Source organism: Bos indicus, chromosome 18 (genome assembly GCF_029378745.1).
Source record: "Bos indicus isolate NIAB-ARS_2022 breed Sahiwal x Tharparkar chromosome 18, NIAB-ARS_B.indTharparkar_mat_pri_1.0, whole genome shotgun sequence".
Classification (NCBI taxonomy): domain Eukaryota; kingdom Metazoa; phylum Chordata; class Mammalia; order Artiodactyla; family Bovidae; genus Bos; species Bos indicus.
The window spans coordinates 1-24,617 of NC_091777.1; positions in this window are offsets into that span (position 1 = coordinate 1).

Consider the following 24,617-nt stretch of genomic DNA (forward strand, 5'->3'; position numbering starts at 1 on the left):
AGCCACGTGATCAGTGCATGATAGCTACGTGATCAGTGCATGATAGCCACGTGATCAGTGCATGAGAGCCACGTGATCAGTGCATGATCAGTCACGTGATACATGTGTGATCAGCCACGTGATCAGTGCATGATGAGCCACGTGATCAGTGCAGGATCAATTACGTGATCAGTGCATGATCAGTCACGTGACCAGTACATGGTTGCTACGTGATCCTTGCATGATCAGCCACGTGAGCAGAGCATGATAGCCACGTGATCAGTGCATGATCAGTCACGTGATCAGTACATGATCAGTCACTTGAACAGTGCATGATCATTGACGTGATCTGTGCATGATCAGTCACGTGACCAGTATATGGTAGCTACGTGATCATTCCATGACGAGCCACGTGAGCAGTGCATGATAGCCACGTGATGTGTGCATGATCAGTTACGTGAGCAGAGTATGATCAGCCACGTGATCAGTGCATGAGTGCCACGTGATCAGTGCATGATATGTCACGTGACAGGTGTGTGATCAGCCACGTGAACAGTGCATGTTCAGCCACGTGATCAGTGCATGATAGCCACGTGATCAGTGCATGATCAGTTACCTGAGCAGTGTATGATCAGCCACGTGATCAGTGCATGGTCAGACACGTGAACAGTGTATGATCAGCCACGTGATCAGTGCATGATATCCAAGTGATCAGTGCATGATCATCACGTGATCAGTGTATGATCAGCCACGTGAATAGTGCATGCTCAGTCACGTGATAAGGGCCTGCTGAGCTGCGTGATTACTGTCTGCTCATCTGCTTGACAATTGCCAGCTGAGCTGCATGATTCCTGCCTGTCATCTGCTTGACAATTGCCAGCTGTGCTGCGTAATTCCTGCCTGCTCAGCTGCTTGATTATTGCCAGCTGAGCAGCATGATTCCTCACAGCTGAGTTCCATGATTATTGCCTGCTGACTGTTTGATTCGTGCCTACTCAGCTCTTTGTTTATTGCCTCCAGAGGCACATGATCAGTGTATGATAGCAAACATGATCAGCGCATGATCAGTCACATGATCAGCGCCATTAAGTCACGTGATCACTACATGATAGTCATGTGATCAGTCCATGCTCAGTCACGGTATCAGTGCATGATCAGCCACGTGATCAGTGCATGATAGCCACGTGATCATTGCATGATAGCCACGTGATCAGTGCATGATCAGTCACGTGATACGTGTTTGATCAGCCACGGGACCAGTGCATGATATCAGTGCATGATATCCACGTGATCAGTGCATGATAGCCACGTGATCAGTGCATGATCAGTTTCGTGAGCAGTGTATGATCAGCCACCTGATCAGTGCATGGTCAGACACGTGAACACTGTATGATCAGCCACGTGATCACTGCATGATATCCAAGTGATCAGTGCATGATCAATCACGTGATGAGTGTATGATCATCCACGTGAACAGTGCATGCTCAGTCACGTGGTCAGGGCCTGCTGAGCTGCGTGATTACTGTCTGCTCATCTGCTTGACAATTTCCAGCTGAGCTGCACGATTCCTGCCTGTCATCTCCTTGACAATTGCCACCTGTGCTGCGTAATTCCTGCCTGCTCATCTACTTGATTATTGCCAGCTGAGCAGCATGATTTCTCAGAGGTGAGTTCCATGATTATAGCCTGCTGACTGATTCCTGCCTACTCAGCTCTATGTTCATTGCCTCCAGAGGCACATGATCAGTGTGTGACACCAAACATGATCAGCACATGATCAGTCACATGATCAATGCATGATAAGCCAGGTGAACAGTGCATGATCAATTATGTGATCAGTGCATGATCAGTCATGTGACCAGTACATGGTAGCTGCGTGATCATTGCATGATCAGCCACGTGAGCAGTGCATGATAGCCACGTGATCAGTGCATGATCAGTCACGTGATCTGTGCATGATCAGTCACGTGATCTGTGCATATCATCAGCCACGTGAACAGTGCATGATAGCCACGTGATCAGTGCATGATCAGTCACCTGATGGGTGTATGATCAGTCACGTGACCGGTACATGGTAGCTACATGATCATTGCATGATCAGCCACGTGAGTAGTGCATGATAGCCACGTGATCAGTGCATGATCAGTCACGTGACCAGTGCAATATCAGTCATGTGACCAGTACAGGGTAGCTGCGTGATCATTGCATGATCAGCCACGTGAGCAGTGCATTATAGCCACGTGATCAGTGCATGATCAATTACGTGATCAGTGCATGATCAGTCACGTGACCAGTACATGGTAGCTACGTGATCATTGCATGATCAGCCACGTGATCAGTGCATGATCAGTCACGTGATCAGTGTATGATCAGCCACGTGATCAGTGCATGATCAATTACGTGATCAGTGCATGATAGTCACGTGACCAGTACATGGTAGCTACGTGATCATTGCATGATCAGCCATGTGAACCGTGCATGATAGCAACGAGATCAGTGCATGATCAGTCACGTGATCAGTGCATGATCAGTCACGTGAACAGTGCATGATAAGTCACCTGATCAGTGTATGATCAATTACGTGCTCAGTGCATGATCACTCACGTGACCAGTACATGGTAGCTACGTGATCATTGCATGATCAACCACGTGAGCAGTGCATGATAGCCGCATGATCACTGTCACATGATCAGTGTATGTTTATCCACGTGATCAGTGCATGGGCAGTCAGGTGATCAGTGCATGATACAGACGTGATCAGTGCAAGATCAGTCTCGTGATCAGTGTATGATCAACCACGTGATCAGTGCACGATAGCCAGGTAATGAGTGCACGATAGCCAGATGATCAGGGCATTATCAGTCACGTGATCATTGTATGATCAGCCAAGTAATCAGTGCATGATTGCCAACTCATCAGTGCATGGTCAGTCACGTGATCAGTGCATGGTCAGTCATGTGATCAGTGCATGATAGCCACGTGATCAGTGCATGATCAGTTACGTGAGCAGTGTATGATCAGCCACGTGATCAGTGCATGGTCAGACACGTGAACAGTGTATGATCAGCCACGTGATCAGTGCATGATATCCAAGTGATCAGTGCATGATCAATCACGTGATCAGTGTATGATCAGCCACGTGAACAGTGCATGCTCAGTCACGTGATCAGGGCCTGCTGAGCTGCGTGATTACTGTCTGCTCATCTGCTTGACAATTGCCAGCTGAGCTGCACGATTCCTGCCTGTCATCTGCTTGACAATTGCCAGCTGTGCTGCGTAATTCCTGCCTGCTCAGCTGCTTGATTATTGCCAGCTGAGCAGCATGATTCCTCACAGCTGAGTTCCATGATTATTGCCTGCTGACTGTTTGATTCGTGCCTACTCAGCTCTTTGTTTATTGCCTCCAGAGGCACATGATCAGTGTATGATAGCAAACATGATCAGCGCATGATCAGTCACATGATCAGCGCCATTAAGTCACGTGATCACTACATGATAGTCATGTGATCAGTCCATGCTCAGTCACGGTATCAGTGCATGATCAGCCACGTGATCAGTGCATGATCTGTCACATGATTAGTGTATGATCATCCACGTGATCAGTGCATGGGCAGTCATGTGATCAGTGCATGATTAGACGTGATCAGTGCATTTTCAGTCTCGTGGCCAGTGCATGATAGCCACGTGATCAGTGCATGATCAGTCACCTGTTGGGTGTATGATCATTCACGTGACCGGTACATGGTAGCTATATGAACAGTGTATGACCAGCCATGTGATAAGTGAATGATAGCCACGTGATCAGTGCATGATCAGTCACGTGATCAGTGCATGATCAGCCACATGATCAGTGCATGATCAATTACGTCATCAGTGCATGATCAGTCACGTGACCAGTACATGGTAGCTGCGTGATCAGTGTATGACCAGCCAAGTGATCAGTGCATGATAGCCACGTGATCAGTGCATGATCAGTCACGTGATCAGTGCATGATCAGTCACGTGATCAGTGCATGATCAGCCACATGACCAGTGCATGATCAATTACGTGATCACTGCATGATCAGTCACGTGACCAGTACATGGTAGCTACGTGATCATTGCATGATCAGCCACGTGAGCAGTGCATGATAGCCACGTGATCAGTGCATGATCAGCCACGTGATCAGTGCATAATCAGTCACGTGATCAGTGCATGGTCAGTCACGTGATCAGTGCATGATCATCCACGTGATCAGTGCATGTGGAGTCATGTAGTCAATGCATGATAGCGCCGTAATCAGTGCACGATCAGTCCCGTGATGAGTGTATGATCAGCCAAGTGATCAGTGCAAGATAGCTACGTGATCAGTGCATGATCAGTCACATGATCAGTGCATGATCAGCCACGTCATCAGTGCATGATAGCCACGTGAGCAGTGCATACAATTACGTGATCAGTGCATGCGCAAATCACGTGATCAGTGCATGAGAGCCACGTGATCAGTGCATGATCAATCACGTGATCAGTGTATGATCAGCCACGTGAACAGTGCATGCTCAGTCACGTGATCAGGGCCTGCTGAGCTGCGTGATTACTGTCTGCTCATCTGCTTGACAATTGCCAGCTGAGCTGCATGATTCCTGCCTGTCATCTGCTTGACAATTGCCAGCTGTGCTGCGTAATTCCTGCCTGCTCAGCTGCTTGATTATTGCCAGCTGAGCAGCATGATTCCTCACAGCTGAGTTCCATGATTATTGCCTGCTGACTGTTTGATTCGTGCCTACTCAGCTCTTTGTTTATTGCCTCCAGAGGCACATGATCAGTGTATGATAGCAAACATGATCAGCGCATGATCAGTCACATGATCAGCGCCATTAAGTCACGTGATCACTACATGATAGTCATGTGATCAGTCCATGCTCAGTCACGGTATCAGTGCATGATCAGCCACGTGATCAGTGCATGATCAGCCAGGTGATCAGTTCATGATAGCTATGTGATCAGTGCATGATCAGTCACGTGATCAGTGCATGATCAGTCACGTGTTCAGTGCATGATCAGCCACGTGATCAGTGCATGATCAATTACGTGATCAGTGCATGATCACTCACGGGACCTGTACATGGTAGCTACGTGATCATTGCATGATCAGCCACGTGAGTAGTGCATGATAGCCACGTGATCACTGCATGATCAGCCACGTGAGCAGTGCATGATAGCCACGTGATCAGTGCATGATCAGCCACGAGATCAGTGCATGACCAGGCACGTGATCAGTGTATGTCCAGCCAAGTGATCAGTGCATGATAGCCACGTGATCAGTGCATGATCAGTCACATGATCAGTGCATGATCAGTCACGTGATAGGTGTGTGATCATCCACGTGAACAGTGCATGCTCAGTCACGTGATCAGGGCCTGCTGAGCTGCGTGATTACTGTCTGCTCATCTGCTTGACAATTTCCAGCTGAGCTGCACGATTCCTGCCTGTCATCTCCTTGACAATTGCCACCTGTGCTGCGTAATTCCTGCCTGCTCATCTACTTGATTATTGCCAGCTGAGCAGCATGATTTCTCAGAGGTGAGTTCCATGATTATAGCCTGCTGACTGATTCCTGCCTACTCAGCTCTATGTTCATTGCCTCCAGAGGCACATGATCAGTGTGTGACACCAAACATGATCAGCACATGATCAGTCACATGATCAATGCATGATAAGCCAGGTGATCAGTGCATGATCAATTATGTGATCATTGCATGATCAGCCACGTGAGCAGTGCATGATAGCCATGTGATCAGTGCATAATCAGTCACGTGATCTGTGCATGATCAGTCACGTGATCTGTGCATGATCAGTCACGTGATCAGTGCATGATCAGTTACCTGATCAGTGCATGATCAGTCACGTGACCAGTGCATGGTAGCTACGTGATCATTGCATGATCAGCCACGTGATCAGTGCATGATAGCCACGTGATCAGTGCATGATAGCCACGTGATCAGTGCATGATCAATCACGTGATCAGTGTATGATCAGCCACGTGAACAGTGCATGCTCAGTCACGTGATCAGGGCCTGCTGAGCTGCGTGATTACTGTCTGCTCATCTGCTTGACAATTGCCAGCTGAGCTGCACGATTCCTGCCTGTCATCTGCTTGACAATTGCCAGCTGTGCTGCGTAATTCCTGCCTGCTCAGCTGCTTGATTATTGCCAGCTGAGCAGCATGATTCCTCACAGCTGAGTTCCATGATTATTGCCTGCTGACTGTTTGATTCGTGCCTACTCAGCTCTTTGTTTATTGCCTTCAGAGGCACATGATCAGTGTATGATAGCAAACATGATCAGCGCATGATCAGTCACATGATCAGCGCCATTAAGTCACGTGATCACTACATGATAGTCATGTGATCAGTCCATGCTCAGTCACGGTATCAGTGCATGATCAGCCACGTGATCAGTGCATGATAGCCAGTGATCATTTCATGATAGCACGTGATCAGTGCATTATCAGTCACGTGATCAGTGTATGATCAGCCAAGTAATCAGTGCATGATAGCCAACTGATCAGTGGATGATCAGTCACGTGATCAGTGCATGGTCAGTCACGTGATCATTGCATGATCAGCCACGTGAATAGTGCATGATCAATTACGTGATCAGTGCATGATCAGTCACGTGATCAGTACATGATCAGTCACGTGAACAGTGCATGATCAGTCATGTGATCAGTGTATGACCAGCCAAGTGATCAGTGCATGATAGCCACGTGATCAGTGCATGATCAGTCACGTGATCAGTGCATGATCAGTCACGTGATCAGTGTATGATCAGCCACGTGATCAGTGCATGATCAGCCAAATGATCAGTGAATGATCAATTACGTGATCAGTGCATGATCAGCCACGTGATCAGTGAATGATCAGTCACGTGATCAGTGCATGGTCAGTCACGTGATCAGTGCATGATCATCCACGTGATCAATGCATGTGGAGTCATGTAGACAGTGCATGATATGTCACGTGACAAGTGTGTGATCAGCCACGTGAACAGTGCATGTTCAGCCACGTGATCAGTGCATGATAGCCACGTGATCAGTGCATGATCAGTTACGTGAGCAGTGTATGATCAGCCACGTGATCAGTGCATGGTCAGACACGTGAACAGTGTATGATCAGCCACGTGATCAGTGCATGATATCCAAGTGATCAGTGCATGATCAATCACGTGATCAGTGTATGATCAGCCACGTGAACAGTGCATGCTCAGTCACGTGATAAGGGCCTGCTGAGCTGCGTGATTACTGTCTGCTCATCTGCTTGACAATTGCCAGCTGAGCTGCACGATTCCTGCCTGTCATCTGCTTGACAATTGCCAGCTGTGCTGCGTAATTCCTGCCTGCTCAGCTGCTTGATTATTGCCAGCTGAGCAGCATGATTCCTCACAGCTGAGTTCCATGATTATTGCCTGCTGACTGTTTGATTCGTGCCTACTCAGCTCTTTGTTTATTGCCTGCAGATGCACATGATCAGTGTGTGACACCAAACATGATCAGCACATGATCAGTCACATGATCAATGCATGATAAGCCAGGTGATCAGTGCATGATCAATTACGTGATCAGTGCATGATCAGTCATGTGACCAGTACATTGTAGCTTCGTGATCATTGCATGATCAGCCACGTGAGCAGTGCATGATAGCCACGTGATCAGTGCATGATCAGTCACGTGATCAGTGCATGATCAGTCACGTGTTCAGTGCATGATCAGCCACGTGATCAGTGCATGATCAATTACGTGATCAGTGCATGGTCACTCACAGGACGAGTACATGGTAGCTACATGATCATTGCATGATCAGCCACGTGATCAGTGCATGATCAATTACTTGATCAGTGCATGATCAGCCACGTGATCAGTGCATGATCTGTCACATGATTAGTGTATGATCATCCACGTGATCAGTGCATGGGCAGTCATGTGATCAGTGCATGATTAGACGTGATCAGTGCATGATCAGTCGTGATCAGTGCATGATCAGCCACGTGATCAGTGCATGATAGCCACGTGATCAGTGCATGATAGTCACGTGACAGTGCATGATCAGCCACGTGATCAGTGCATGATCAGCCACGTGATCAGTGCATGATAGCCACGTGATCAGTGCATGATCAGTTACGTGAGCAGTGTATGATCAGCCACGTGATCAGTGCATGGTCAGACACGTGAACAGTGTATGATCAGCCACGTGATCAGTGCATGATATCCAAGTGATCAGTGCATGATCAATCACGTGATCAGTGTATGATCAGCCACGTGAACAGTGCATGCTCAGTCACGTGATCAGGGCCTGCTGAGCTGCGTGATTCCTGTCTGCTCATCTGCTTGACAATTGCCAGCTGAGCTGCACGATTCCTGCCTGTCATCTGCTTGACAATTGCCAGCTGTGCTGCGTAATTCCTGCCTGCTCAGCTGCTTGATTATTGCCAGCTGAGCAGCATGATTCCTCACAGCTGAGTTCCATGATTATTGCCTGCTGACTGTTTGATTCGTGCCTACTCAGCTCTTTGTTTATTGCCTCCAGAGGCACATGATCAGTGTATGATAGCAAACATGATCAGCGCATGATCAGTCACATGATCAGCGCCATTAAGTCACGTGATCACTACATGATAGTCATGTGATCAGTCCATGCTCAGTCACGGTATCAGTGCATGATCAGCCACGTGATCAGTGCATGATCTGTCACATGATTAGTGTATGATCACCACGTGATCAGTGCATGGGCAGTCATGTGATCAGTGCATGATATAGACGTGATCAGTGCATGATCAGTCTCGTGATCAGTGCATGATAGCCACGTGATCAGTGCATGATCAGTCACCTGATGGGTGTATGATCATTCACGTGACCTGTACATGGTAGCTACATGATCATTGCATGATCAGCCACGTGAGTAGTGCATGATAGCCACGTGATCACTGCATGATCAGTCACGTGATCAGTGCATGATCAGCCACATGATCAGTGCATGATCAATTACGTCATCAGTGCATGATCAGTCACGTGACCAGTACATGGTAGCTGCGTGATCAGTGTATGACCAGCCAAGTGATCAGTGCATGATAGCCACGTGATCAGTGCATGAATAGTCACGTGATCAGTGCATGATCAGCCACATGACCAGTGCATGATCAATTACGTGATACTGCATGATCAGTCACGTGACCAGTACATGGTAGCTACGTGATCATTGCATGAACAGCCACGTGAGCAGTGCATGATAGCCACGTGATCAGTGCATGATCAGCCACGTGATCAGTGCATAATCAGTCATGTGATCAGTGCATGGTCAGTCACGTGATCAGTGCATGATCATCCACGTGATCAGTGCATGTGGAGTCATGTAGTCAATGCATGATAGCGCCGTAATCAGTGCACGATCAGTCCCGTGATGAGTGTATGATCAGCCAAGTGATCAGTGCAAGATAGCTACGTGATCAGTGCATGATCAGTTACTGATCAGTGTATGATCAGCCACGTGATCAGTGCATGGTCAGACACGTGAACAGTGTATGATCAGCCACGTGATCAGTGCATGATATCCAAGTGATCAGTGCATGATCAATCACGTGATCAGTGTATGATCAGCCACGTGAACAGTGCATGCTCAGTCACGTGATCAGGGCCTGCTGAGCTGCGTGATTACTGTCTGCTCATCTGCTTGACAATTGCCAGCTGAGCTGCACGATTCCTGCCTGTCATCTGCTTGACAATTGCCAGCTGTGCTGCGTAATTCCTGCCTGCTCAGCTGCTTGATTATTGCCAGCTGAGCAGCATGATTCCTCACAGCTGAGTTCCATGATTATTGCCTGCTGACTGTTTGATTCGTGCCTACTCAGCTCTTTGTTTATTGCCTCCAGAGGCACATGATCAGTGTATGATAGCAAACATGATCAGCGCATGATCAGTCACATGATCAGCGCCATGATAAGCCAGGTGATCAGTGCATGATCAATTACGTGATCAGTGCATGATCAGTCATGTGACCAGTACATGGTAGCTGCGTGATCACTGCATGATCAGCCACGTGAGCAGTGCATGATAGCCACGTGATCAGTGCATGATCAGTCACGTGATCAGTGCATGATCAGTCACGTGTTCAGTGCATGATCAGCCACGTGATCAGTGCATGATCAATTACGTGATCAGTGCATGATCACTCACGGGACCAGTACATGGTAGCTACGTGATCATTGCATGATCAGCCACGTGAGTAGTGCATGATAGCCACGTGATCACTGCATGATCAGCCCCGTGAGCAGTGCATGATAGCCACGTGATCAGTGCATGATCAGACACGAGATCAGTGCATGACCAGGCACGTGATCAGTGTATGTCCAGCCAAGTGATCAGTGCATGATAGCCACGTGATCAGTGCATGATCAGTCACATGATCAGTGCATGATCAGTCACGTGATAGGTGTGTGATCAGCCACGTGAACAGTGCATGCTCAGTCACGTGATCAGGGCCTGCTGAGCTGCGTGATTACTGTCTGCTCATCTGCTTGACAATTTCCAGCTGAGCTGCACGATTCCTGCCTGTCATCTCCTTGACAATTGCCACCTGTGCTGCGTAATTCCTGCCTGCTCATCTACTTGATTATTGCCAGCTGAGCAGCATGATTTCTCAGAGGTGAGTTCCATGATTATAGCCTGCTGACTGATTCCTGCCTACTCAGCTCTATGTTCATTGCCTCCAGAGGCACATGATCAGTGTGTGACACCAAACATGATCAGCACATGATCAGTCACATAATCAATGCATGATAAGCCAGGTGATCAGTGCATGATCAATTATGTGATCAGTGCATGATCAGTCATGTGACCAGTACATGGTAGCTGCGTGATCATTGCATGATCAGCCACGTGAGCAGTGCATGATAGCCACGTGATCAGTGCATGATCAGTCACGTGATCGTGTGCTGATAGCCACGTGATCAGTGCATGATCAGTTACGTGAGCAGTGTATGATCAGCCACGTGATCAGTGCATGGTCAGACACGTGAACAGTGTATGATCAGCCACGTGATCAGTGCATGATATCCAAGTGATCAGTGCATGATCAATCACGTGATCAGTGTATGATCAGCCACGTGAACAGTGCATGCTCAGTCACGTGATCAGGGCCTGCTGAGCTGCGTGATTACTGTCTGCTCATCTGCTTGACAATTGCCAGCTGAGCTGCACGATTCCTGCCTGTCATCTGCTTGACAATTGCCAGCTGTGCTGCGTAATTCCTGCCTGCTCAGCTGCTTGATTATTGCCAGCTGAGCAGCATGATTCCTCACAGCTGAGTTCCATGATTATTGCCTGCTGACTGTTTGATTCGTGCCTACTCAGCTCTTTGTTTATTGCCTCCAGAGGCACATGATCAGTGTATGATAGCAAACATGATCAGCGCATGATCAGTCACATGATCAGCGCCATTAAGTCACGTGATCACTACATGATAGTCATGTGATCAGTCCATGCTCAGTCACGGTATCAGTGCATGATCAACCACGTGATCAGTGCACGATAGCCAGGTAATGAGTGCATGATAGCCAGATGATCAGTGCATTATCAGTCACGTGATCAGTGTATGATCAGCCAAGTAATCAGTGCATGATAGCCAACTGATCAGTGGATGATCAGTCACGTGATCAGTGCATGGTCAGTCACGGGATCATTGCATGATCAACCACGTGAATAGTGCATGATCAATTACGTGATCAGTGCATGATCAGTCACGTGATCAGTGGATGATCAGCCACGTGATCAGTGGATGATCAGCCACGTGATCAGTGCATGATCAGCCAAATGATCAGTGAATGATCAATTACGTGATCAGTGCATGATCAGCCACGTGATCAGTGCATGATCAGTCACGTGATCAGTGCATGGTCAGTCACGTGATCAGTGCATGATCATCCACGTGATCAGTGCATGAGTAGCCACGTGATCAGTGCATGATAGTCACGTGACAGTGCTGTGATCAGCCACGTGAACAGTGCATGATCAGCCACGTGATCAGTGCATGATAGCCACGTGATCAGTGCATGATCAGTCACGTGAGCAGTGTATGATCAGCCACGTGATCAGTGCATGGTCAGACACGTGAACAGTGTATGATCAGCCACGTGATCAGTGCATGATATCCAAGTGATCAGTGCATGATCATCACGTGATCAGTGTATGATCAGCCACGTGAACAGTGCATGCTCAGTCACGTGATCTGGGCCTGCTGAGCTGCGTGATTACTGTCTGCTCATCTGCTTGACAATTGCCAGCTGAGCTGCATGATTCCTGCCTGTCATCTGCTTGACAATTGCCAGCTGTGCTGCGTAATTCCTGCCTGCTCAGCTGCTTGATTATTGCCAGCTGAGCAGCATGATTCCTCACAGCTGAGTTCCATGATTATTGCCTGCTGACTGTTTGATTCGTGCCTACTCAGCTCTTTGTTCATTGCCTGCAGATGCACATGATCAGTGTGTGACACCAAACATGATCAGCACATGATCAGTCACATGATCAATGCATGATAAGCCAGGTGATCAGTGCATGATCAATTACGTGATCAGTGCATGATCAGTCATGTGACCAGTACATTGTAGCTGCGTGATCATTGCATGATCAGCCACGTGAGCAGTGCATGATAGCCACGTGATCAGTGCATGATCAGTCACGTGATATGTGCATGTGCACTCACGTGATCAGTGCATGATAGCTACGTGATCAGTGCATGATCAGCCACGTGATCAGTGCATGAGAGCCATGTGATCAGTGCATGATCTGTTACCTGATCAGTGTATGATCAGCCACGTGATCAGTGCATAATAACCATGTTATCAGTGCATGTTCAGTCACGTGATCAGTGCATGATAGCTACGTGATCAGTGCATGATCAGTCAAAAGTTCAATGCATGATCAGCCTCGTGATCAGTGCATGACAGTCACGTGAAGAGTGCATAGAGTTATGTGATCAGTGCATGAGCAGTCAAGTGATCAGTGGATGATAGCAAGCTGATCAGTGTGTGATCAGTCACGTGATCAGTGCAAGGTCTGTCACGTGATCAGTGTATGATATCCACGTGATCAGTGCATGCGAACTCATGTGATCAGTGCATTGTAGCTTCGTGCTCAGTGCATGATCATTCACCTGTTCAGTGTGTGAGAGCCATGTGATCAGTGCATGATAGCCACGTGATCAGTGCATGATCAGTCACATGATCAGTGCAAAATCTTTCCCGTCTAAGTGTATGATCATCCACATTATCAGTGCATGTAGAGTCAAGTGATCAGTGCATGATAGCGACGTGATCATTGCATGATCAGTCACGGGATATGTGCATGTGCAGTCACGTTATCAGTGAATGATAGCCACGTGATCAGCGCATGATCAGTCCCGTGAGCAGTGTATGACCAGCCACGTTATCAGTGCATGATAGGAAGGTGATCATTGCATGATCAGTCACGTGATCATTGCATGGTCAGCTACGTGATGAGTGCATGATAGCCAGGTGATCAGTGCATGATCAGTCTCGTGATCAGTGTATGACCAGCCACATGATCAGTGCAGGATAGCCACATAATTCGCGCCTGATAGCCAGGTGATCAGTGGATGACCAGTCACGAGAACCGTGTATGATCAGTCATGTGATCAGTGCATGCGCAAGTTATCAGTGCATGATAGCTACGTGATCAGTGCATGATCAGTCACGTGATCAGTGTATGATTCCCACGTGATCAGTGCATGCATAGTCAAGTGATCAGTGAATGATAGCCATGTAATCAATGCATGATCAGTCACGTGATGGGTGTATGATCAGCCACGTGAACAGAGAGTTCTCAGTCACGTGATTAGGGCGCACTGATCTGGGTGATTCCTGTCTGCTCATCTGCTTGACAATTGCCAGCTGAGGTGTGTGATTCCCACCTGCTCATCTGCTTGATGATCAGCCACGGTGAACAGTGCATGCTCAGTCACGTGATCAGGGCCTGCTGAGCTGCAGTGATTCTGTCTGCTCATCTGCTTGACAATTGCCAGCTGAGCTGCCATGATTCCTGCCTGTCATCTGCTTGACAATTGCCAGCTGTGCTGCGTAATTCCTGCCTGCTCAGCTGCTTGATTATTGCCAGCTGAGCAGCATGATTCCTCACAGCTGAGTTCCATGATTATTGCCTGCTGACTGTTTGATTCGTGCCTACTCAGCTCTTTGTTTATTGCCTCCAGAGGCACATGATCAGTGTATGATAGCAAACATGATCAGCGCATGATCAGTCACATGATCAGAGCCATTAAGTCACGTGATCACTACATGATAGTCATGTGATCAGTCCATGCTCAGTCACGGTATCAGTGCATGATCAGCCACGTGATCAGTGCATGATCAGCCAGGTGATCTGTGCATGACCAGGCAGGTGATCAGTGTATGATCAGCGACGTGATCAGTGCATGATCCGTCACCTAATGGGTGTATGATCAGTCACCTGACCGGTACATGGTAGCTACATGATCATTGCATGATCAGCCACGTGAGTAGTGCATGATAGCCACGTGATCAGTGCATGATCAATCACGTGTTCAGTGCATGATCAGTCATGTAATCTGTGCATGACCAGGCACGTGATCAGTGTATGACCAGCCAAGTGATCAGTGCATGATAGCCACGTGATCAGTGCATGATCAGTCACGTGATCAGTGCATGATCAGTCACGTGATCAGTGGATGATCAGCCACGTGATCAGTGCATGATCAGCCACATGATCAGTGCATGATCAATTACGTGATCAGTGCATGATCAGTCACCTGATGGGTGTATGATCATTCACGTGACCTGTACATGGTAGCTACATGATCATTGCATGATCAGCCACGTGAGTAGTGCACGATAGCCACGTGATCAGTGCATGATAACTTTTGTGAACAGTGTATGATCAGCCACTTGATAAGTGCATAGTAACCACGTGATCAGTGCATGATCAGTCACGTGATCAGTGCATACGCAGTCACGTGATCAGTGCATTATAGCTACGTGATCATTGCATGATCAGTCACATGTATAGTTCATGATCATCCACGTGATCAGTGAATGATAGCCACGTGATCAGTGCATGATAGCCACCTGATCAGTGCATGATCACTCACATGATCAGTGCAATATCTGTCACGTGTTCAGTGTATGTTCATCCACGTGATCAGTGCATGCACAGTCAAGTGATCATTGCATGATAGCGATGTGATCATTGCATGATCAGTCACGGGATCAGTGCATGCCCAGTCACGTTATCAGTGAATGATAGCCACGTGATCAGTGCATGATCAGTCCCATGATCAGTGTATGATCAGCCACGTGATCAGTGCATGAGACCACGGGATTAGTGCATGATAGGGACGTAATCATTGCATGATCCGTCACGTGATCAGTGCATGATCAGCTACGTGATCAGTGCATGATAGCCCGGTGATCAGTGCATGATCAGTCTCGTGATCAGTGTATGATCAGCCACGTGATCAGTGCATGATCAGTCACGTGATATGTGCATGTGCACTCACGTGATCAGTGCATGATAGCTACGTGATCAGTGCATGATCAGCCACGTGATCAGTGCATGAGAGCTATGTGATCAGTGCATGATCTGTTACCTGATTAGTGTATGATCAGCCACGTGATCAGTGCATAATAGCCATGTTATCAGTGCATGTTCAGTCACGTGATCAGTGCATACGAAGTCACGTGATCAGTGCATGGTAGCTACGTGATCAGTGCATGATCAGTCAAAAGTTCAATGCATGATCAGCCTCGTGATCAGTGTATGTTATGCACGTGAACTGTGCATGCACAGTTACATGATCAGTGCATTATAGCTATGTGATCATTGCATGATCAGACACGGGATCAGTGCATGAGAGCCACATGATCAGTGCATGATAACTTTTGTGAACAGTGTATGATCAGCCCCTTGATAAGTGCATAGTAAGCACGTGATCAGTGCATGATCAGTCACGTGATCAGTGCATGATAGCTACGTGATCATTGCATGATCAGTCACATGTATAGTTCATGATCATCCACGTGATCAGTGAATGATAGCCACGTGATCAGTGCATGATAGCCACCTGATCAGTGCATGATCACTCAGATGATCAGTGCAATATCTGTCACGTGATCAGTGTATGTTCATCCACGTGATCAGTGCATGCACAGTCAAGTGATCATTGCATGATAGCGACATGATCATTGCATGATCAGTCACGGGATCAGTGCATGCGCAGTCACATTATCAGTGAATGATAGCCATGTGATCAGCGCATGATCAGTCCCGTGAGCAGTGTATGACCAGCCACGTTATCAGTGCATGATAGGAAGGTGATCATTGCATGATCAGTCACGTGATCATTGCATGGTCAGCTACGTGATGAGTGCATGATAGCCAGGTGATCAGTGCATGATCAGTCTCGTGATCAGTGTATGACCAGCCACATGATCAGTGCAGGATAGCCACATAATTCGTGCCTGATAGCCAGGTGATCAGTGGATGACCAGTCACGTGAACCATATATGATCAGTCATGTGATCAGTGCATGCGCTCTCACGTTATCAGTGCATGATAGCTACGTGATCAGTGCATGATCAGTAATGTGATCAGTGTATGATTCCCACGTGATCAGTGCATGCATAGTCAAGTGATCAGTGAATGATAGCCATGTAATCAATGCAAGATCAGTCACGTGATGGGTATATGATCAGCCACGTGAACAGTACGTTCTCAGTCACGTGATCAGTGCCCACGGATCTGGGTGATTCCTGTCTGCTCATCTGCTTGACAATTGCCAGCTGAGGTGCGTGATTCCCACCTGCTCTTCTGCTTGATAACTGCCAGCTGAGCTGCGTGATTCCTGCATGCTCAGTCACGTGATCAGGGCCTGCTGAGCTGCGTGATTACTGTCTGCTCATCTGCTTGAAAATTGCCAGCTGAGCTGCATGATTCCTGCCTGTCATCTGCTTGACAATTGCCAGCTGTGCTGCGTAATTCCTGCCTGCTCAGCTGCTTGATTATTGCCAGCTGAGCAGCATGATTCCTCACACCTGAGTTCCATGATTATTGCCTGCTGACTGTTTGATTCGTGCCTACTCAGCTCTTTGTTTATTGCCTCCAGAGGCACATGATCAGTGTATGATAGCAAACATGATCAGCGCATGATCAGTCACATGATCAGAGCCATTAAGTCACGTGATCACTACATGATAGTCATGTGATCAGTCCATGCTCAGTCACGGTATCAGTGCATGATCAGCCACGTGATCAGTGCATGATCAGCCAGGTGATCATTTCATGATAGCACGTGATCAGTTCATGATCAGTCACGTGATCAGTGCATGACAGGCATGTGATCAGTGCATGATCAGTCTCGTGATCAGTGCATGATAGCCACGTGATCAGTGCATGATCAGTCACCTGATGGGTGTATGATCATTCACGTGACCTGTACATGGTAGCTACATGATCATTGCATGATCAGCCAAGTGAGTAGTGCATGATAGCCACGTGATCACTGCATGACAGGCCACGTGAGCAATGCATGATAGCCACGTGATCAGTGCATGATCAGACACGAGATCATTGCATGATCAGTCACGTGATCAGTGCATGATCAGCCACGTGATCAGTGCATGACCAGGCACGTGATCAGTGTATGTCCAGCCAAGTGATCAGTGCATTATAGCCACGTCATCAGTGCATGATCAGTCACATGATCAGTGCATGATCAGTCACGTGATAGGTGTGTGATCATCCACGTGAACAGTGCATGCTCAGTCACGTGATCAGGGCCTGCTGAGCTGCGTGATTACTGTCTGCTCATCTGCTTGACAATTTCCAGCTGAGCTGCACGATTCCTGCCTGTCATCTGCTTGACAATTGCCAGCTGTGCTGCGTAATTCCTGCCTGCTCAGCTGCTTGATTATTGCCAGCTGAGCAGCATGATTCCTCACAGCTGAGTTCCATGATTATAGCCTGCTGACTGTTTGATTCGTGCCTACTCAGCTCTTTGTTATTGCCTCCAGAGGCACATGATCAGTGTATGATAGCAAACATGATCAGCGCATGATCAGTCACATGATCAGCGCCATTAAGTCACGTGATCACTACATGATAGTCATGTGATCAGTCCATGCTCAGTCACGGTATCAGTGCATGATCAGCCACGTGATCAGTGCATGATCAGTCCACGTGATCAGTGCATGATAGCCACGTGATCAGTGCATGATCAGTCATGTGATCAGTGCATGATATAGACGTGATCAGTGCATGATCAGTCTCGTGATCAGTGCATGATAGCACGTGATCAGTGCATGATCAGTCACCTGATGGGTGCATGATCATTCACGTGACTGTGCATGACAGTCATGTGATCAATGCATGATAGTGACGTGATCTGTGCATGATCAGTCAGGCGATCAGTCCATGGTCAGCCAGGTGATCAGTGAATGATAGCCACGTGATCAGTGCATGATCAGTCCTGTGATCACTGTATGATCAGCCACGTGAACAGTGCATGATAGCTACGTGATCAGTGCATGATCAGTCAAATGATCAGTGCATGATCAGCCACGTGATCAGTGCATGATAGCCACCTGCTCAGTGCATGATCCGTCACGTGATCAGTGCAAGATCTGCCACGTGATCAGTGTATGATATGCACGTGATCTGTGCATGCACAGTTACGTGATCAGTGCATTATAGCTATGTGATCAGTGCATGATCAGACACGGGATCAGTGCATGAGAGGCACGTGATCAGTGCATGATAACTTTTGTGAACAGTGTATGATCAGCCACTTGATAAGTGCATAGTAACCACGTGATCAGTGCATGATCAGTCACGTGATCAGTGCATGATAGCCACGTGAACAGTGCATGTTCAGCCACGTGATCAGTGCATGATAGCCACGTGATCAGTGCATGATCAGTTACGTGAGCAGTGTATGATCAGCCACGTGATCAGTGCATGGTCAGACACGTGAACAGTGTATGATCAGCCACGTGATCAGTGCATGATATCCAAGTGATCAGTGCATGATCAATCACGTGATCAGTGTATGATCAGCCACGTGAACAGTGCATGCTCAGTCACGTGATCAGGGCCTGCTGAGCTGCGTGATTACTGTCTGCTCATCTGCTTGACAATTGCCAGCTGAGCTGCACGATTCCTGCCTGTCATCTGCTTGACAATTGCCAGCTGTGCTGCGTAATTCCTGCCTGCTCAGCTGCTTGATTATTGCCAGCTGAGCAGCATGATTCCTCACAGCTGAGTTCCATGATTATTGCCTGCTGACTGTTTGATTCGTGCCTACCCAGCTCTTTGATTATTACCTCCTGAGTCACATCATCAGTGCATGATAGCCACGTGATCAGAACATGATCAGTCACATGATCAGCGCCAATCAGATATGTGATCATTGCATGCTCAGTCCCGTGATAAGTTCATTATCAGCAACGTGATTAGTGCATGATCGGCCACTTGATCAGTGTATGATCAGCCACGTCATCAGTGCATGATCAGTCCTGTGATCACTGTATGATCAGCCACGTGAACAGTGCATGATAGCTACGTGATCAGTGCATGATCAGTCAAATGATCAGTGCATGATCAGCCACGTGATCAGTGCATGATAGCCACCTGATCAGTGCAGGATCCGTCACGTGATCAGTGCAAGATCTGCCACGTGATCAGAGTATGATATGCACGTGATCTGTGCATGCACAGTTACGTGATCAGTGCATTATAGCTATGTGATCAGTGCATGATCAGACACGGGATCAGTGCATGAGAGCCACGTGATCAGTGCATGATAACTTTTGTGAACAGTGTATGATCAGCCACTTGATAAGTGCATAGTAACCACGTGATCAGTGCATGATCAGTCACGTGATCAGTGCATACGCAGTCACGTGATCAGTGCATGATAGCTACGTGATCATTGCAGGATCAGTCACCTGTATAGTTCATGATCATCCACGTGATCAGTGAATGATAGCCACGTGATCAGTGCATGATAGCCACCTGATCAGTGCATGATCACTCACATGATCAGTGCAATATCTGTCACGTGATCAGTGTATGTTCATCCACGTGATCAGTGCATGCCCAGTCAAGTGATCATTGCATGATAGCGACGTGATCATTGCATGATCAGTCACGGGATCAGTGCATGCGCAGTCACGTTATCAGTGAATGATAGCCACGTGATCAGTGCATGATCAGTCCCGTGATCAGTGTATGACCAGCCGCGTTATCAGTGCATGATAGGAAGGTGATCATTGCATGATCAGTCACGTGATCATTGCATGGTCAGCTACGTGATGAGTGCATGATAGCCAGGTGATCAGTGCATGATCAGTCTCGTGATCAGTGTATGACCAGCCACATGATCAGTGCAGGATAGCCACATAATTCGTGCCTGATAGCCAGGTGATCAGTGGATGACCAGTCCCGTGAACCATATATGATCAGTCATGTGATCAGTGCATGCGCTCTCACGTTATCAGTGCATGATAGCTACGTGATCAGTGCATGATCAGTAATGTGATCAGTGTATGATTCCCATGTGATCAGTGCATGCATAGTCAAGTGATCAGTGAATGATAGCCATGTAATCAATGCAAGATCAGTCACGTGATGGGTATATGATCAGCCACGTGAACAGTGCGTTCTCAGTCACGTGATCAGTGCCCACGGATCTGGGTGATTCCTGTCTGCCCATGTGCTTGACAATTGCCAGCTGAGTTGCGTGATTCCCACCTGCTCTTCTGCTTGATAACGGCCAGCTGAGCTGCGTGATTCCTGCCTGCTCATCTGCTTGACAATTGCCAGCTGAGCTGCACGATTCCTGCCTGTCATCTGCTTGACAATTGCCAGCTGTGCTGCGTAATTCCTGCCTGCTCAGCTGCTTGATTATTGCCAGCTGAGCAGCATGATTCCTCACAGCTGAGTTCCATGATTATTGCCTGCTGACTGTTTGATTCGTGCCTACTCAGCTCTTTGTTTATTGCCTCCAGAGGCACATGATCAGTGTATGATAGCAAACATGATCAGCGCATGATCAGTCACATGATCAGCGCCATTAAGTCACGTGATCACTACATGATAGTCATGTGATCAGTCCATGCTCAGTCACGGTATCAGTGCATGATCAGCCACGTGATCAGTGCATGATAGCCAGTGATCATTCATGATCTAGTGATCAGTGCATGATCAGCCACGTGATCAGTGCATGACAGTCAGTGATCAGTGCATGATAGCACGTGATCAGTGCATGATCAGTCACGTGATCAGTGCATGATCATCCACTTGATCAGTGCATGCGCAGTCATGTGATCACTGCATGATAGTGACGTGATCTGTGCATGATCAGTCACGCGATCAGTCCATGGTCAGCCAAGTGATCAGTGCGTGATAGGCACGTGATCAGTGCATGATCAGTCACGTGATCAGTGCATGATCTGCCCTGTGATCAGTGTATGATCATCCACTTGATCAGTGCATGCGCAGTCATGTGATCAATGCATGATACTGACGTGATCTGTGCATGATCAGTCACTCGATCAGTCACTCGATCAATCCATGGTCAGCCACGTGATCAGTGAATGATAGCCACGTGATCAGTGCATGATCAGTCCTGTGATCACTGTATGATCAGCCACGTGAACAGTGCATGATAGCTACGTGATCAGTGCATGATCAGTCAAATGATCAGTGCATGATCAGCCACGTGATCAGTGCATGATAGCCACCTGATCAGTGCATGATCCGTCACGTGATCAGTGCAATATCTGCCACGTGATCAGAGTATGATATGCACGTGATCTGTGCATGCACAGTTACGTGATCAGTGCATTATAGCTTTGTGATCAGTGCATGATCAGACACGGGATCAGTGCATGAGAGCCACGTGATCAGTGCATGATAACTTTTGTGAACAGTGTATGATCAGCCACTTGATAAGTGCATAGTAACCACGTGATCAGTGCATGATCAGTCACGTGATCAGTGCATACGCAGTCACGTGATCAGTGCATGATAGCTACATGAACATTGCATGATCAGTCACATGTATAGTTCATGATCATCCACGTGATCAGTGAATGATAGCCACGTGATCAGTGCATGATAGCCACCTGATCAGTGCATGATCACTCACATGATCAGTGCAATATCTGTCACGTGATCAGTGTATGTTCATCCACGTGATCAGTGCATGCCCAGTCAAGTGATCATTGCATGATAGCGACGTGATCATTGCATGATCAGTCACGGGATCAGTGCATGCGCAGTCACGTTATCAGTGAATGATAGCCATGTGATCAGTGCATGATCAGTCCCGTGATCAGTGTATGATCAGCCACGTGATCAGTGCATGAGACCACGGGATTAGTGCATGATATGGACGTAATCATTGCATGATCCGTCACGTGATCAGTGCATGATCAGCTACGTGATCAGTGCATGATAGCCCGGTGATCAGTGCATGATCAGTCTCGTGATCAGTGTATGATCAGCCACGTGATCAGTGCATGATCAGTCACGTGATATGTGCATGTGCAGTCACGTGATCAGTGCATGATCTGTTACCTGATCAGTGTATGATCAGCCAGGTGATCAGTGCATAATAGCCATGTTATCAGTGCATGTTCAGTCACGTGATCAGTGCATACGCAGTCACTTGATCAGTGCATGATAGCTACGTGATCAGTGCATGATCAGTCAAAAGTTCAATGCATGATCAGCCTCGTGATCAGTGTATGATCAGCCACGTGATCAGTGCATGATCAGTCACGTGATATGTGCATGTGCAGTCACGTGATCAGTGCATGATAGCTACGTGATCAGTGCATGATCAGCCACGTGATCAGTGCCTGAGAGCCATGTGATCAGTGCATGATCTGTTACCTGATCAGTGTATGATTCCCACGTGATCAGTGCATGCATAGTCAAGTGATCAGTGAATGATAGCCATGTAATCAATGCAGGATCAGTCACGTGATGGGTGTATGATCAGCCACGTGAACAGTGCGTTCTCAGTCACGTGATCAGTGCCCACGGATCTGGGTGATTCCTGTCTGCTCATCTCCTTGACAATTGCCAGCTGAGGTGCGTGATTCCCACCTGCTCATCTGCTTGATAACTGCCAGCTGAGCTGCGTGATTCCTGCCTGCTCATCTGCTTGATAATTGCCAGCTGAGCTGTGTGATACCTGTCTGCTCATCTGCTTGATTATTGCCAGTTGAGCTCCGTGATTCCTGCCTGCTCATCTACTTGAAAATTGCCAGCTGAGCCGTGTGATTCCTGCCTTCTCAGCTGCTTCATTATTGCCAGCTGTGCCGCATGATTCGTCACAGCTGAAGTCCATGATTATTGCCTGCTGATTGCATGATTCGTGCCTTCTCAGCTCTTTGATTATTGCCTCCTGAGTCACATCATCAGTGCATGATAGCCACGTGATCAGCACATGATCAGTCACATGATCAGCGCCAATCAGACATGTGATCATGGCATGCTCAGTCCCGTGATAAGTTCATTATCAGCAACGTGATTAGTGCATGATCGGCCACTTGAGCAGTGTATGATCAGCCACGTGATCAGTGCATGAGCAGTCACATTATCAGTGTATGATCAGCCAAGTGATCAGTGCGTGATAGGCACGTGATCAGTGCATGATCAGTCACGTGATCAGTGCATGATCTGCCCTGTGATCAGTGTATGATCATCCACTTGATCAGTGAATGCACAGTCATGTGATCAATGCATGATAGTGACGTGATCTGTGCATGATCAGTCACTCGATCAGTCCATGGTCAGCCAGGTGATCAGTGAATGATAGCCACGTGATCAGTGCATGATCAGTCCTGTGATCACTGTATGATCAGCCACGTGAACAGTGCATGATAGCTACGTGATCAGTGCATGATCAGTCAAAAGTTCAATGCATGATCAGCCTCGTGATCAGTGCATGAGACCACGGGATTAGTGCATGATAGGGACGTAATCATTGCATGATCCGTCAAGTGATCAGTGCATGATCAGCTACGTGATCAGTGCATGATAGCCCGGTGATCAGGGCATGATCAGTCTCGTGATCAGTGTATGATCAGCCACGTGATCAGTGCATGATCAGTCACGTGATATGTGCATGTGCACTCACGTGATCAGTGCATGATAGCTATGTGATCAGTGCATGATCAGCCACGTGATCAGTGCATGAGAGCCATGTGATCAGTGCATGATCTGTTACATGATCAGTGTATGATCAGCCACGTGATCAGTGCATAATAACCATGTTATCAGTGCATGTTCAGTCACGTGATCAGTGCATGATAGCTACGTGATCAGTGCATGATCAGTCAAAAGTTCAATGCATGATCAGCCTCGTGATCAGTGCATGACAGTCACGTGAAGAGTGCATAGAGTTATGTGATCAGTGCATGAGCAGTCAAGTGATCAGTGGATGATAGCAAGCTGATCAGTGTGTGATCAGTCACGTGATCAGTGCAAGGTCTGTCACGTGATCAGTGTATGATATCCACGTGATCAGTGCATGCGCACTCATGTGAT